General features: G+C 39.1%; 1 protein-coding gene and 1 long non-coding RNA gene across 8 annotated transcripts in view; one reads left to right on the top strand and one right to left on the bottom strand.

Moving 5' to 3' along the window:
- The window catches only part of ZNF521 (zinc finger protein 521), a 296,551-nt gene that overhangs the window by 145,767 nt on the left and 133,144 nt on the right, over nt 1-17,640 (bottom strand). The gene's annotated exons all lie outside the window — the stretch shown is intronic.
- On the top strand, nt 3,489-16,637 carry LOC149123766 (uncharacterized). The gene is made up of 3 exons (XR_016214095.1): nt 3,489-3,584; nt 15,429-15,538; nt 16,505-16,637. It is a non-coding gene; the product is annotated as an uncharacterized LOC149123766 (long non-coding RNA).

The raw sequence follows: 17,640 nt of genomic DNA, 5'->3' as shown, positions 1-17,640 counted from the left end.
TGCTCATCCCTCCTTCTCTAGTTTTGCCATTGTTTCTACTAGGCCACGCCAGGTGCCTGGACCACAGCCTCTGAGGGACATTTTTAGTGTATCTGCTGGGATTGCAGGGATAGAGTGGATGTTATCGGCGAAACCATAGATGCAGCTCCACCGTGAGCTCAGTTTTGTGTCACAACACTGTATCTTTCTTCCCACCCCTTTAACCCTCCAGCCACAGCACCCAAATTCCTGCAATAGTCAACAGGAAAATTTTTTTCCAATGTCTCATCGTCAGCAAGGGGGTTCTCGTGGGCCCCACTTGTAACAGCAGATCTGGCTCTGTCCTACTGGGATGCAAACTCCAATGACCACGTTCTATCGGTGGAAGGGTCCAACTGACCCCTGACTTCAGCCTTCATAACCACTGACTTTAAAATTTTGGTTTCTGATTTTCAAAGAAAAAGAACTGTTTTTCCAGAACCACTTTTCTCTCTTTATATTTTATTTACCATTGCTGTTAAGTTTGAAACATCAAAGCATGAAGGTTACAGAGCCATCTTTCCAGAGTGTTCCACAGCCGCAGTTCCCTCTCTCTCACCAATCCCAAGCTTGGTGGGGCATTTCAAGGCAGGCTGTCTAAGACTGGGTCAGCAGGCTGGAATTTGGAAGTTGTGTAGTCAGTGGAGCTACACAATATTCCTTCCAAATACACTAAAGCTGTCTTAGTAGGAAAGAAACTTTAGAATCTTCTTTCTGTATATAGTTGCTATTTAGTGGCTTCATTATTTAAGTTGTGTGACCAATCACTTAACTACCGTGAGTCTTAGTTCCCTTCCCTGTAAATTAAAAATAATAAAACTTACAACTCAGAGTTGATGTGAGAATGATGTAAAAGTGCTTAGCATCATGCCTACCATGTCGCAGGCTTGCATTAAATGGTAAGTGCTGTTATTACTCGTTACTTGACAGGTTATTATGAGGGTGGAATGACATATGAGGTGAAGGGTCCGGTACAGCAAAGATGCTTGTCAAAGGTTAGGTGTCGCCCTTTCAAGTGGACTTTGAAGCATATTAAAATTTCTTCCAAGTGGAAGCCACCAATTTAGATTGTATGACAATTAATGAGGGTTAAACAAAGGTTTATTAAATAAAACTTTATACTAATAGTATAAAGAATATCACAAGTTGGTGACTGTGTTGAGAGATGGGATGCACAAGCAGGTAAGAGGCTGTATCACGGTTGAAAGTAACGAAGAGAAAAGAGATTTTTTTAATGACTCTGGCAAGATATGCTTCCATTGTAAGAATGGACATATTAATTACAAATGAAATATATATTTAAGGTCAGTAGCACTTTTACTTGGCCCTGTTTCATTGGCAAACAAATGAAATAAACCAGCAGCTTTCCACAAATACTCAAGAATTCAGATATTTTACTAATTTAACTTAGTGATTTTGTAAGTAATTCTAAAGTTATGAAAATAAGTTACTGAACAGAGATGGGGAAATGGTTGAAATGAAAGCTACTAGGGATCAAAAGTATGCCAAAATAATCTGCAGAAAAAACGTAAGTACCAGTATTCTAGTGTATATTCCTGGGGTCGGTAAAAGGACACAATTGTCTTACAATGCTGGTTCATATCCTGAGATAAAGGCTGTGTAACACTTTGCACAATGCTGGCACATAGTACAATAATATAATAACCCAGGGATATTAAACATGATTCCTCGACTACAGGGGCTGTGAGTGTGGGGAAAACATGCCCCCACACACGTTAAATTGTTTTTAGTATTTTGCCTTAATAGGATGGCACAACAGTTCAGGACTAAGTACCTGCATGAGTATGGGGGAGGAGAAGATAATGGGGACTGGTCATATAGTTACAGATAAACCTGGTCTGGGAGAATCAGAGAAAACTCCCCTGGAGACCTAAAATTTGGTTCATTGTCTGAAATGGGAATAATTTTCTTGAGCGTAAAACTCTAACAACATGCCTACTACACAGCAGGCAAGTTGCTCATAGGCTGGGGGTATTTGGTGGGATGGGAGGGGTAATTCAGGACCAAAACAAGACTAAAGAAGATTGGCCAATTGGCTGGACAAAAAAGGAGAGAAACAAAGATCTAGTTAGGAACAAGCCTCGACCAAGACATTTCTATTATTTTTTAAAGATTAATTAATTTATTTGAGAGGCAGAGTTAGCGAATGTCTCTCTTCATACTTGAACTTGATGTCTCACATTAACAGCTGAATTTGAGCCCCCATTTCCTGTGATGACAGATGCTTTGTTAGGCTGACATATTTATCTCCATTCTTGTTTCTCCTGATTCACATTTTGGAGCCTCTCCCAGGGGACATGGTTCATTCCCCTCCGTACACAGGTCACAGAGACTCCAGTTAAAATATCTTCTTCTAAATTCTCTCATTTAATGTGATAGATTCAGTTGCTGATTATTTTTATGCCATGGCAAATCTACCTGAATCAAAAATCCTATAATGTTTTCCACAGAGTTGGCAGTCATTAAATTTTGTCTATTGACAGTCCATAGGACAATTTAATGAGTCACCTGCATCCATCACTCTCATGCCCAGGGTTCTACCTAGGCTGATCCACTTCTGTCTGCAAGGCTCCCTGCCACCTTATACAGCACCACAAATCAATGAATTGCAAAAGTATGCATAGCAGATTAAACTGATGCTGTAAAAAGACAAAAAAAAAAAAATCACGGGAGCATGTGCTAATTCTTTTTGAATTAGAACAAGGAATTTGCCTTTAGTTACCCATGGTTGTAATATTTTGTTAATTCCTAGCTTGAAGAGATTTATGATTCATAGTAAATGCCACTTAACTTCCTGCACTGACTGTTTTATAAATGTTCATCTCATTCAGGTAAGATCAGAGGTTGAGGGTAGGGGAATAAGGACTTAAATAATGACTCTTCTACAAACAAAAATCTAAAGAGAAAAGGAAGAAGTCACAATGTTTGACTTATACCAAGTTACAGCCTATTTGTTTCCACTTCTGGAGGTTGTTAGTACAAATGACAATCCCACCATAAGCCAGGAGAAAGTTCTGAGGCAGAAAAAACATTTTAGAATCCATTAAGAAATATTTTCTTAAGCATGTAACTTCTATCCTAAAAGCAAACTGAGATGTTGGGCTAAGTAAACTTTATGAGGCATCAGAACCATTTGACAAAGAATGTTCATAAATGTCAAAGGAATTTCACATTTATCATGTATTAAATCAGAAAAGTTTCTTTTTGATTCTCTTACAAATAACTGTATGTTGTATCAAAATTATTTCAGTAAAACTAATCTAAGCCCTAGTGGGTGAGGAGCTCTTTAAAGGTAGGTAGAGAGGTGGGCATTTGGCCTGCGTTGAAATGCCTGCATCCCATATCAGAGTGCCTGCGATCAAGTCCTGGCTCTGGTTCCTAATTCCAACTTCTTGCTAATGCAGACCTTGGGAGGCAGCAGGTGACTCAAGGAGTTGTGTTCTTACCACACACATGGGATACACCTGCACTGAGTTCTTGGCTCCCAGCTCCTGTCTCCCCCAGCCTTGGCCAATGCGGATATTTGGAGAGTAAACCAGGAGCAGGTAGGAATTCTTTCTTTCTACTAAAGTAGTAATAATAATAAAAATAAAGGTAGGTTAAGGGCTATGTGTAACCTATTTTGGGCCACTGTGATAATTATTTTTCCATAATAAATTAATGTGGATAAATCATACCTGCCTATTGTACAGAAATCCTTACTTCCTTACACTTCTCTCCACCTGAAAGCTCCTGTGGAGTCCCAGGTATTCTCCCTTTTTCCGATTCCCAGTCCATCCTCCCAGCTGTCTGTCACAAAAATAATCCATCTGCTGGCAACTTCGTGTTTCAACTACAAAATCTGCTCCTTATTTTGGTCATTTCAGTTACCCAAGTAAGTGCTCAAACAACCTCTTTCCCTGGTGGGTTTTACCTCCCTTGAGACCTCTTGCTGCAGTCCTCCCACACCTGGCCATCCTCCATGCCCCCTTCCCCTCCTTCATTGCTGTTCTGCCTTCTCTTGTCCACCCCTTCCACTTGAACAGCTCTCCTCCTAAGGCAGGTCAGGTCAACCTTCTCTACTCCTGCAGACCACTCCTGAAACACACCTGCTTCAGCACACTGTTAACAATTACACCCACACATCACTGTGGGTGTGGATCGCATTAGTCCTTTTGTTTGTATCCTCAAATCATACATTTTTTAGTATAGAGAAGTCCTTGCTTTATCTATTTTAAAACATGTTATACAGTCACAATGTATGTAAATGTACAGTGGTAGCATTCTTTCCACCCTTGAACGGAAATTATTTGCTTTTTCAAATTCTTCCCCATTCAGTATTCCAAACAAGACACAGAAAAAATACTCTCATGTCCTTTGTATTTCCAGAGATAACAGTACAAGAAGCTTCCATAGAGTTTTAGAATTGAAAGGGACAAAAGAGTTCAACTAGTTCAAATTTCTTCCTGTTAAACAGTGGTCCAGGGAAATCAAGTGACCGTGCCAATGACTCATAGAAAGTGACCAACATAGGGCCCAGTGTTGCAGTGCAGTGGGTTAAGCCTCGGCTTGCAACACTGGCATCCCATATGGGAACGCTGGTTTGAGTCCCAGCTGCTCTGCTTCTGATCGAGTGTCTTGCTAATGCGTCTAGAAGGCAATGGAAGATGGCCCAAGTACTTGGGCCCCTGACACCCATGTGGAAGACCCAGATGGAGTTCTGAGCTTTTGGCTTCGGCCTGGCCCTGCCCTGGCCATTGAGGACACTTTGGCAGTGACCCAGCAGATGGAATATCTTTCTCTCTCTCTTTCTCCCCTACCCACCTTGTCACTCTGACTTTTAAATAAATGAATTTTAAAGAGAGAGAGAGAGAGAGAGAGAGAGAGAGAATCAAACACAGAAAGCACGGATCTCAAGGCTGACATGAACACAGCCACATGCACTTGGCGGGGTACATATTTCCAGGAAGGAGTCGCCAACTATTGCCAAGTTGCTGCCCCATCCTGCTTACAACTTACTGGAGCTCCTTTCAGTACTGGACTACAAGACCATCTCCAAGGCAAGGCCTCACCATTGCTTCTTCCTGCTACTAACAAACAGCTGCCTTCTTTGAGGGGTCTCATTTCTCAGAGTACATTTGGCAAATAATTTACGACATGAGGAGTCTTCAAAAAGTTAACAAAAAAGTGCATATTAAAAAATCATGCAGATTTCAAATATTTTGCACCAAAATGAATTTATCTTTTAATCTCACTTTTTTCTAAGAAGTTATTGAAGTTCCCTCATATAGGTTGCACATTTCTTATCTGAAGTGTTTTGGATTTAGAATTTAAATATGAATATTTGCATATATATAATGAGACGTCTTGGGGGATGGGATTCAAGCCTACCTTAAGCACAAAGTTCATTTAAGCTTCAGGTACACCTAACACACATAACCTGAAGGCAATTTTATACAACATTTTTGGTGCACTTGCATTTGGACTGTGAACTGTCACCTGAGGTCAGAGGCATAATTTTCCATTCGTGGCATCATGTCAGTACCCAAAATGTTTCTGATTTTGGTACATTTCAGAGTTTCGGATTTGGGAGACTCAACTGTATTATACCAAAAGTATCTCTTCACGTTACAGTCTAAGGTTCCCTGTCACATAAGGAACAATGTCTTCCTTCTCTGTTCAGCTTCAGTGCCCAGAATACTGCTGGACACTTGGGAAGGGATGAATGAACTAAACAGAAGTGAGTAAGGGCTTTTTACACTTCACACCAAGTGTTGTCAGGGAAATGGATCAGAGAGAATGCATCCAACTTCTGTGTCGCAACACCAGACAAGATCTCCGAGTCTCCCTTTAGATTATTCCAGAAAAATGAAACTTCAGACCAAATTAGAAATTTTGAATATAAAAATACCAAGTTATAATCTGGGAAAATATGAGATCCTTTTTCTACCAGACTCCTGTTTTTGAAGATTTTCTGAAACGAGCAGAGGAAAGCACTAAGAAAAACAGGGCAATACCAAATTTGACATTGTGCAAACTAAACACCTTGACTTTTTGTTTAGATTTTCTTTATATGTCCAGGGGACAAATCAGTCATGCTTTTAAAAGACATTTTGGGATCTCATGGTTAAATATTTTTAATATACACTGAAGAATATTCCTGTTTATAATCCAGACACCTCCTCGTCATCTTCAAGGATATGTGATCCACTTTTTGACAATATATTTGCTTTTAGTAAATTTAATTCTTTTGCAAGAGAAACATGAAACAACAGATGTGTTTGCATGTGTGTACCCAGGGCTTATGCACAATGCCTACCACATGTTTGAAACTCAATAACTACTGAGCAAATGAATGAATGGACTAACTAGACTCAAATTAATCTAAACAGTGTAAGAAACCTGTTTTGGAATGATTTATATTTGGTGTAAGAAAATATCGATGTAGGTGAAATTATGATGCTAAAAGAACCGGTCAGTCCCAATAGGTATAGACATCAAACTTACAGGGTTTTCTGAGTTTTTCAACTACTATATCAGGTCATTTAATCCCTCTCCTTCCTTCTCTTCCTCCCTTCTACTCACCCTCCCTCTGTCCATCCTACTATTCCCCAATGGACTTTTTTTTTTTTTTAAGAGTGATCCTTATTTATTAAATGGTCACTACCCCTAATTATATGATCAATTTCTGGACATTTCAAGCGTTTATTATGGCTCAATTTAGCTTCTTTATTACCTAAGCCAAACGTAGACATGTAAAACTTCCAAGATCTGTGTTATGAAGTGATGCTGACACTATACTTTGACGACTTAGGTGTATCAATGGCAGTTTTATTTCTAACTCATATTGTGTGTTTGCTTCAAAGTCTCTACTTTTTAAAAAATACTTATTTGAGAGAGACAGAAAGAGGCTGATTGACTCCCCAAATGCTTTGTAATGGCTGAGACTGGCTTGGGTCAAATCCACGAGCTGGGGATTTAACCCAGGTCTCCCACATGAATAGCAGGAACTCAAGTACTTGAGCCATCATTGCTGCCTCCCTGGGTCCTGGTATCAGTGGGAATCTTGAAAGGGATCTGGAACTGGGTACAGAACCTAGGGCATCTGATATTAGACATGGGCATCCTAGCCTGCACCTTAAACATTAACCCAAATGCCTACCCCAATAGCAACATTTAAAATATAAATTTATATTCTTAAAATAAATCATGGGGTTATGGTTCAAAATAAAAGTCCTGCTCCCTCCAAGAAACAAAATAAAACTTTAATCATCTTTTCTTCCTCCCCCATCAGAATGTTAATTCATAGAAACATTGCAGTCAATTTGAGGCAAACAAATAATAGCCCTTTAAAACTACCTCCCTCTCAAAACTATTCATTTGCTTTCTGGGCTTAGGGGATATTTTATTTTGATATTCACTTATTATTCCTTTTATATTCAATTTTTACTTAAATGTTGTTTCTCCAAGAACTGTTTTACTCCCCGGCTCTCTTTCACAGGTTTCAACCCATAACACAATTGAGCATTTTTTTTCCCTAACTATGATTACATTTTTTACCTATATACCCGTCACTCGCATTTTTTATGTTTTTCTACATTTATATTTATGGTTGCCTGATACTATCCCCAATCTCAAAGCAAATGAAGCAATAATTTATATTTGTGGTCTTTACACTCTCTTTGCTTCTAGGTTAGTATTGCATCTAGGTTTGATTTTAATATTTAATTATGTTTTTCTACTTCATCAACTTTGTGGAAATATGATGACTTATTTAGATGCATTTTGACTAAATAAGCTATAGTCCAGCATTAGATGACATTATTGTATGTTGTAATAAATTAACTGAAAAACATTACATAAATAAATTATATGTGCACATATATATTGGGATATGTGTAGATTTATACACAGAGATTGCAGAAATGATTTATTGTACACAGCATTTGCAGGGGCCTCATGTTCATCAAGAATTTCATATATACATATGTCATCTGCTCTTCATTTTAACTTTATAAAGTAGGTAAAGTCTGTATTGTGTTCACTTTCTCCATGAAGGAACTGACACTTAGGATGGCCTAGCTAAGATCACATTGTAACTCACTGTTTTCTAAGTACAATCTTTTCTTCTACTATATTGTGCTCCCTACCCTTAAAACTCCTCAGTGCCACAGCAGCAGTTTCTCTGGAACAAAGAATTTATAGAGTCGAAGGCCTGCTTATGGAATATAATGTTCTACTCAATAAATTATTTGCCTTGATAGGAAGGATTTCACCTGCTACTCACTCACCTTACAGTGTGGATTGTAGATGATGTTACATACCTATGAGTTGCTAACATTCTATTTATGTGTGTGGATCTAAGAAACTGCATCACCACTGAGTTCTTAGAGAAACGTTTTCTTCCATGTTTTCCATGTTTGAAGCACTAAGTAAGTTTCAATTATTTGCAAGTGTTTATGAAGAACTTACAATACACAAGTAACTCCTCTGAGAACCATGAGGATACACCCCAAATGGCCTCCCTCTCCCACTGTGAGCTCCTCCTCCATCATCTTCTCCTTGCTCACTGGGCTCCACACTGGCCACTGCTGTTGCTTCTGTGTGCAGGCAATGCTCCCACCCTTGGCCTTGGGCTTTAGCCATTGCCTCCAATTTGTTTGTCTTCGTCCACATATTCAGAAAGCCAAATCTTGCCAGGTTACTTCTTGTCTCCCTCAACTACCTTACAATTGCTCTAATACTTTTATGATAGTACATATACTATTGTACTTTATATTTACTGTGTGTGTGTGTGTGTGTGTGTGTGTAAAAACTCTTCCTAAGTTATAAGACTTCAGAGGGCCAGACTGGGAAGAAAGACATATATCCAAATACCTATATCAGTATAAAGAAACTCCTCTTTACAAACCTCATAGCCTAAAGTCTATTGCACAGCAGTAATTAATAAATCTGTTACCTTAAATTGGATACCAAATGACGAAAAGGATGTTAATGCTATATTTAAGGTGGACAGGTACCACCTTAAATATAAAGTGTAGATACTGCTCTAACAGTATCCACATGGAGAGAAAACTCACTGAGATGCTAATCTCTACAACACTTGACAAACTTACAACAATTAAAGAGGAGGTTTCAAACTCACAGCCTTTTGTAGGGACAAGTATAGGTAAAATTTTTAAAACACTGTACACTCATGGTGTTACCTTTATATTTATTTTCTATGTGTGATACTGACTGCACACTTACGGTGCTGATTATTTTGGTTTTTGTGTTAAATGTTAAAAGTGTATAAAATGTATGTACACCTCAGGTAATATATAAAGAGTAACTATAAAAAACATATGTATGCCTGGTCCCTGGTTAAGCTTCCTATGTGGTCCTCCAAGATGATCCATTACAGAGTCAGCATTCCCCATGTTACCAATGAGGATAAATCTTTTCACATTTACTTCCTGCTTCCCCTGTGTGAAAAGCCCATTCATGTTAATTTCCCATTTTCTTATTTAGCGTTCCCCTGTTGATTTATGGCTGTTTCTTACATTTTTCGGAAACTCAGCTATATGTGTTCTATGCATGTTTTATCATCCCATAGCTTTTGTTTTCACTAGCTGTATGGTAAGTTTTGGTAAACTGAAGTTATTTTTAAGGTTACTTTTAATGAACACATCAATCATTGTACTTGTGATTTGCATGGTCTTGTTTAAGAAATTATTCCATAGCCTGAGGTCATAAAAAGTGTCTTGTATATTTTTTTCTAAAAGATATTTTCTTTCACACATTTTTGTATTTAAACCACCTGAAACTAATTCTTATACACATGAATAGGAAGAGATTTAAGTTTATCTGTATTTTCTCCAGTTCCTAATGAACTGACTACTCCATCTATTTTCCCACTGCTATGCAAAGACAGCTCCAGCCTACAATGAGTTTCCATACATGTGATAGCTCTTTGTGAGGATTTGGTTCTGTGAATTCATATCACAATACTCATTACTACAGATTATAAGTTACCTTTCCTTCAAGACTAGTTATGCTATTTCTGACCACGTGAAATCTTCTTGTCAAGGTCCAAAAAATAAAAAACATAAACTATACCTATGTATATTTCAAAACTTGAAATTTTCATTGGAAGAGCATTAAATAATACAGATCAAAATAGGAATAACTGCAACTTTACAGTTCAAGTGTCGAGTCTTTCTAGGTATGAACAAGTTATAAATGGTCATTATTATTTAATATAGTTCTTTTAAAATATATTTCAATAATGTTTTATCATTTTCTCCATAAACATCTCACACATTTTATAAGATTTGTTCCTCAGAACCTATTATTTTATGCCTATCATAAATACAAGTGTATTCAGAAGTTGTATTTTTCGGTTTTGCTAGTGAATAAAAATCGAATGAACTTAAGTGAATTTATTGGCACCTAACAACTATGTTAAAGCTTTATTGCAATAATGCACCTTTAGATTCTTTGAATATTGCTTTATATGCACATATAACCTATTTATAACAAACAGTTTAAGTTATTTCTTTTCAGGTGAGGTCACCTGGAAAATTTTATTAGGATTTCAGTTATAAAATAAGAATTTCATTAAAATTTCTCCACTTTGCATGATGTTTGATGAAGATAATATCTTAAGTAACTTTTATTAGGATAAGGAAATTCCTGCCAATTTCTAGATCAGCATTCTTTTTTAATCATGAAAATATTCTGAATTCAGGTCTTATACAACTGTTGAGAGATAAATTTATCTCCTTTAATCTGCTAATGTGACAAACTCATTTCATGAGATTGAACCCACCTTGCATTCTTGTGATCAGTTTTTAAATCATAATAAACAATAGTAGACTTAGTTTATTAATATTTTGTTTAATTTTTTAAAATATAAAAGCCTGAGTAACATTGCCCTATATTTTTCTTTTTCATCATTTTTTTGACTGGATTTTTTTTTTTTTTTTTTTTGACAGGCAGAGTGGACAGTGAGAGAGAGAGACAGAGAGAAAGGTCTTCTTTTGCCGTTGGTTCACCCTCCAATGGCCGCCGCAGCCAGCGCGCTGCGGCCGGCGCACCGCGCTGATCCGATGGCAGGAGCCAGGTACTTCTCCTGGTCTCCCATGGGGTGCAGGGCCCAAGCACTTGGGCCATCCTCCACTGTACTCCTGGGCCACAGCAGAGAGCTGGACTGGAAGAGGAGCAACCGGGACAGAATCCGGCGCCCCAACTGGGACTAGAACCCGGTGTGCCGGCGCCGCAAGGCGGAGGATTAGCCTATTGAGCCACGGCGCCGGCTTGACTGGATTTGATAACAAGATTATGTAAGATATATTCAAGAAGCGTTCTTGGCTGGCGCCGCGGCTCACTAGGCTAATCCTCTGCCTGCGGCAGAGGATTCTAGTCCCAGTTGGGGCGCCGGATTCTGTCCTGGTTGCTCCTCTTCCAGTCCAGCTCTCTGCTGTGGCCCAGGAGTGCAGTGGAGGATGGCCCAAGTGCTTGGGCCCTACACCCGCATGGGAGACCAGGAGAAGCACCTGGCTCCTGGCTTCGGATCAGAGTGGCACGCCGGCAACAATGAGCTGGCCGTAGCGGCCACTTGGGGGGTGAACCAACAGAAAAAGGAAGACCTTTCTCTCTGTAGCTCTCTCTCACTAACTCTGCCTGTCAAAAAAAAAAAAAAAAAAGAGAGAGAGAGAGAGAGAAGTGTTCTTGAATTTATGTGCATGTATAGATTCAGGGGAACTCATTTGAATGCGATCTGGGCCGTTTATTTTCTTTGTGAGAGCACTCTCCACAATTTATTAAAATCTTTAAAGTTTAGGGAATCACTATACTTTGTTTTTTATTCTAAAACTGTCAATGTATAATTGGAATTCTCCAGCTGGTAGCATAAAGGTATTCAGAGCATGCTCTAATTCCTTATCTTGTGCATTTGGCATTTTCATAAAATTTCACTTGAGAAATTACATATAATAAAATGCAATAATCTTAAGTGTTTTCAAATTGTACTTATGCATGCCTCAGTATAACCAACTTAGAGAGCAAGACCTGAACACCCACAACCTAGAACCCCCCTGCTACCCTCTCCCAGGTGGCACTATCCCAGATGGAACCACTCTATCATTGGTACTTTTGCCTGTGCTTAAACTTCAAATGAACAGGGTCACAAGATGTGTGTGTTTAGTTCATTTTTTAACACTATATATGTGTGTCATCCAGGTTAGTGTATTAGCAATTGCTCATTCTTCTTTATTGCTGAATAGTATTACATTGTATGCCATTACATAAATATACTTACTCATTCTATTTTCACTAAAATTTTGGTTGTATACAAAGTTACTCTGAATTTTCTTATTCATAATTTGTGGTAAACGTATACACTCATTTCTCTAAGATATAAACCTAGGTGGAAAACTGACAGGCATAAAAAAGGCTGGCAGTTAGCTTTATATATGCTGTTCAGAAGTTCTAAAAATTATACTCCTACTACTCAAGTAAGAGTTCCAGATGCTCTTCATTCTCTCAAAAAATCCTTGCCCTTTTTATTATAGTAATTTTTATATGTGTGGTAGTTCTTCTATATCTTTTAAACCTCTACACCTACGAAGTTAAGGTTCTCCTTTTCGCTATTAATATTATTTATTTCTCATTCTGTTTTTACTAATCAATCTCATCAGAGGTTTGTAATTTTGTTAGTCTTTTCAAAAAACCATTTTTTTACTTGGTTGTTTCTTTGTTTTCTATTCCATTTCTTTTTACTCTTGGATTTATTGTTTCCTTTCCTTCTACCTTTTATGGACTTTTTAAAAATTCTATCCCTAATATCTTAAGGTTGATGGTTACCTATTGGTAGTGCGCTTTTCCTACTTTCTAAAATATATTTTATTTTCTAATAACTTTACTTCTATGGAATGCTTTAGTTAATAGCTCACACATTTGGGAATCTAATTCTATTTCAGATCTAAGCATTTTCAATTTCTACTTTTGGGCCCTCTTTATTCCATGCATGTTTTTTACTTTATAATTAAGAAAGTTTTTTAAAGGATACACTTCTCATTGATTATTTATCTGTATTATGGCCAGAGAATTCCATTTGTTTGATTCCCAATTTTTAAATTTGTTGAGACTTGCTTTGTGATAGGAAGAGAATGAAAGAGGCCGGATGAGATTTAGAGTAAGATCAGGCTGGGAGAAGGGATGCAGAGACGCAAATAGAAATTACAGAAGAATCAATAGCACCCAGTGAGTGATTTGACTCAACAGCTCAGGATTGGAAACACAATGTTTCAGACTAGAATGATCAGGAGAAAGATGAACACTGACCAAAATGGTGGGGGGGGGGGGACTATGGTTTGTTTTGATTAAAGGGCTGGCAGAATATCCAACTGGCACTGTCAAAGGGGAACTGAAAGGCTAAGACTGACATCATTTAATCTACATGTCTGCACCTCCTGCTGCAGCACGGAAAATGGGATGGAATCAGAGGTTGAAAATTGAAACTTGACATTTTGTTCATCTGTATAGGATGATAATTAGGTAACAGGAAAAGGCAGGTGAGGAGAAGAGAAAGGCAGATTAAGAACAAAACCTTTAGGAACATGCATATTTAAATGGTGACAACTGTGAAATGGTTTTAAAAAGTATTAATAATGGGAACTGGCCATTTAAGCTATTTTAAAGGCTTTGGCAAGCTTCGCAGACTGAGGCTGTTGAAGCTCTAGGACGACAAAGCAAATGTAACAGACACTATATCTACATCATGTGGTAGGTGAAGCAATACAGCGAGAGATCCAGAATGAAGCTTCCAGCTTCTTTCATTTTTCAAACGATTCTTGAGAAGATATTTACTTATCTCCATTTTGACACAACTTCAGCCAAAAATGTAAACAACTCTTCCTTGAGGGAGTTCTGTGGCTAGACAGCATGATTCCAAACTTTTCTGGCCTAGTACCTAAAGGATAAATATTATGTGCAATCCAGGGTTGCAAAAGATTGCAATTTTTAAAATTCCGTATGTTTTAAAAAAGACAATGTAACCATATGGAGAGCATCAGCGAGAAGTCTAGAACTAGAGCTAAGGACGGACAATCTGGGCGGGGTGGGGGGGCATCTGCACGTAGAGTAATGATCAGTAAAAGGTGATCAAGCGGCTGCGGACAAAGACCAGACACGAGGCAACTGCTTGCATGTTCCACACCCAGATGCTGGTGTCACTCAGTTCTAACACTTTGCACATGCCGCTGTTCCTCTCTGATCTAATACTCTGTAGATGCCAGACCAATACTGTACACAAATATAAATCTGAACGGCAGACTGGAAGTTGGCAAAGCCGTTCAGTCTATTTCAAGAACATCCTGACTGCTATAAATCTATTTGGTCACGTAAATTATCTACTGAATTTTAAAATGCTACTTATTTAGAGGAATCTTAACCAGTTTACTCCTGCTCTTTGAGTATTTAACTTAGCAAAACTCAGTAGCAGGAACTGGAAACACACACAAAGATTTTTGTAACTTCATATTGTTTCACCTCATGCAAGACAATGCAAAAGAAAACTCCAGAACTTGAGTAGGTTCTGAACCGTCACCATCTATATGTTCACCCAGTAAAATGGTTCCATGAAAGAACCCTGAAGACAGAACACTAACTCAAAGACACTTAAAACAGAACTTTACTTCAGAGATGAATTCTTGAATTGTTAGCAACAAGAAGCCTTCAGCTTATTTTAATACTTTTAGATCAACTTTAACTTTAAAGCATCAAAGAATTCTGTATTAGACAGACCTGCAAATATGAGGGAAATTTTTTCCCAAAAAGTTCATAGAAAATAGAATCAACAGATTATCTGGTACAAAAAAATCTGAAATCCTTGCATAATTTCTTCGTATTACACATTTTCTAAGAACTTTTTTGAAGACCCCCTCATAAGATAGAATATACACTGTTATATTACTTCTTTGAACTTCTTAACTATATTCATTTATTCAGTTGATGTTTACTGAGCACTTATGATAACCTGATGGGTGATCCGAGATGAAAAGGGAGAAAAAGGAAATAAACAAGTAATGACAATTTAAAAAAAAATCCTGAGGAAGAGACCAACATCAATCAGATCTGCAGGGGGCCCACCTGACAGGCGGGAAGGAGGTTATGGAGCAGGGAGGCTGGTGGGGAAGAGCATCCCAGGTGAGGTGGCAGCACGCAGCGGTCAGAGTGGGCCCCTGATCAGGAAGGGGCACCATGCATGACAAAGAGTTCCTGGAGGAAGTGGGAACAGATTTACACAGCCAGATTGTGGCTGTGCTCACAAGCTGACGAGGTGCTGGGATTTATTTGAGGAAATGGGAAGCCACTGAGGACCGTTAAGTGACATCATTTAATTTGCATGTCTACACTTCCAACTGCAGCATGAAGAAGCCACTGGAAGCAGGCAGAAGACAAAGGGGGGAGTCCACTAGGAGGAGACTGCAGTATCCAGGAAGTGATCACAGCCTGGACTAAGAAGATGGCTTTGGAGGTACAAAGAACTGGATGAGATCTATGAAGGCACTGGTAGGAGATGGAATGAACAGCACTTAGGAACGGATTGAATTCCCAGGTTTCTTGCATGAGTAATTGGATACAGGGTGGCTCCTTTTACAAAAATGATGTAAATCTGGCAGAACAGGTTTCAGGAGAGAGAATCAAGTTTAATGTGTACTCATGATACTTCAGGTGTCTGAGAGATACAAGCAGAAAAGGCAGGCTCTTTGGAGAACATAGTAATTGAAATGAAAATGAGATTCAGGGGAGAAATATAGACTAGCACAGGAATAGTCACAGGCACATGAGTGGATGAACTGCCTACTGAGAGAGCAGACAAAGAAGGAAAAGAAGACCAAGGGTAAGCTTCAGAGAAGTCTCACTCTTTTGAAAATGATTTATTTATTTGAAAGTCAGAGTTATGGAGAGAAAGGGAGAGAGACACAGAGAGAGGGAGATCTTCTATCCACTGGCACACTCCCCAGATGGCTGCAAAGGCAGGGGCTGGGACAGGCCAAAGCCAGGAGCCAGTAGCTTCTTCCAGATCTCCCACATGAGTGGCAGGGAAACAAGCTCTTGGGCCATCTCCTCTGCCATTTTTCCCAGGCCATTGGCAGGAAGCTAGATAGGAAGTGGAGCAGCTAGGACAGGAACCTGCGCCCATATAGAATGCTGGCATTGCAGGGGGCAGTTTTACCTGCTACACTACAATGCTGGCACCAGTCCTACACTTTTAGAACAGGCACAGGAGGAAAAGCCACTACAAGCAGAACCAGGAAGAAAGCCAGGGGAGGGAATGTCATGAAATAGGGATATGTCAAGGTTAAGAGCTGCCACTCAGGGCCAGTGCTATGGCATATAGTAGGTTAATCCTCTGCCTGCAGTGCTGACATCCTATATAGGCATTGGTTCGTGTCCTGGCTGCTCTCCTTCCAATCCATCTCTCCGCTAATGTGCCTAGGAAAGCAGAGGAAGATGACCCGAGTGCTTGGGCCCCTGCCACCCACATGGGAGACCTGGAAGAAGCTCCTGTCTCCTGGCTTTGGATCAGCACAGCTCCGTACATTGTGGCCATTTGGGGAGTGAACCAGCAGGTAAGACCTTTCTCTTTGTCTCTGTCTATAATTCTGCCTCTCAAATAAATAAATTTATAAAAAAAATTAAAAAGAGCTGTCCCTCTACCTAATGCAATAGAGAACATGAAAACAGAATGGATTTCTCTCCAACCCAGAGACTATTGGCAGCCTTGGCTGTTGCAATTTCAATTTCTTTGGGGAAGGAGGCCCTGAGATAGAATGGAATCAAAGAGCAGACTGGCTCACAGGGTCTACGACAGAACTCCAAGGACCTTATAGTCTGTCATAGTAAAGTGACAGAAGCAGACCACTCTTTGCAGCGAATGGCTAAAGAAGACAAAAGCAATACCAAGAGGATTTTGTGAAATGCACAGGGCTTAGACATCAGCCAGAGGAAAGCCCAGTGGGATTATGAAACGAGAACTTTGAATCTGGAGTTAGAGACCTGGATTCTCACCTCTTGTCTTCAACTTACTGGCGGTGTGCTCTCAGCAAATCTAAGTTTATCTGGGCCTGTTTCCTTGTCTGTAGAATAAGGTGGCTCATCAGATCATGTCCACTGTCCCTTCTAGTTTTGATTCAATGGTATTGCACATGCATCTCACAAATGAAGATAATGGTAACCCTTGTAAGAATAATTTCAACAGACTCGGGGACAGGGTTGACGGTATGAGTTACGCTATGAATAAATAACCCCTTGCAGAGACCTTGCCATATAGGAAAAAGAAAAGTAGAAAGACACATCCTTCCAATGCCTATCATAGAACTTCAAAGTCACAAAGCAACACACTGAGGTCCAGATGGGCAGTACCTGACCAGATAGCCAGGCCAGACTCAATAAATTCCAGAAGAATTAACATTCATTCAACACACTGTAAACGCTACTAACTCTGCAAGGTGCTGCATGTGCAGAAAAATCTAGATGGGCATTGTTCTTTTCTGTCTCAAATTAACTCTACCATTTACAGAATCATTGTAGTTCATGTGCAAATGCATACCAGACTCAAGCTTTGAGGAGAAG

The sequence above is a fragment of the Oryctolagus cuniculus genome, chromosome 10 (assembly GCF_051225735.1).
Source record: "Oryctolagus cuniculus isolate XC-2025 breed Fujian yellow rabbit chromosome 10, ASM5122573v1, whole genome shotgun sequence".
NCBI classification, from domain to species: Eukaryota; Metazoa; Chordata; class Mammalia; order Lagomorpha; family Leporidae; genus Oryctolagus; species Oryctolagus cuniculus.
Note: the sequence above shows the minus strand (reverse complement) of the source record. Positions and strands in the feature narration are given on the sequence as shown.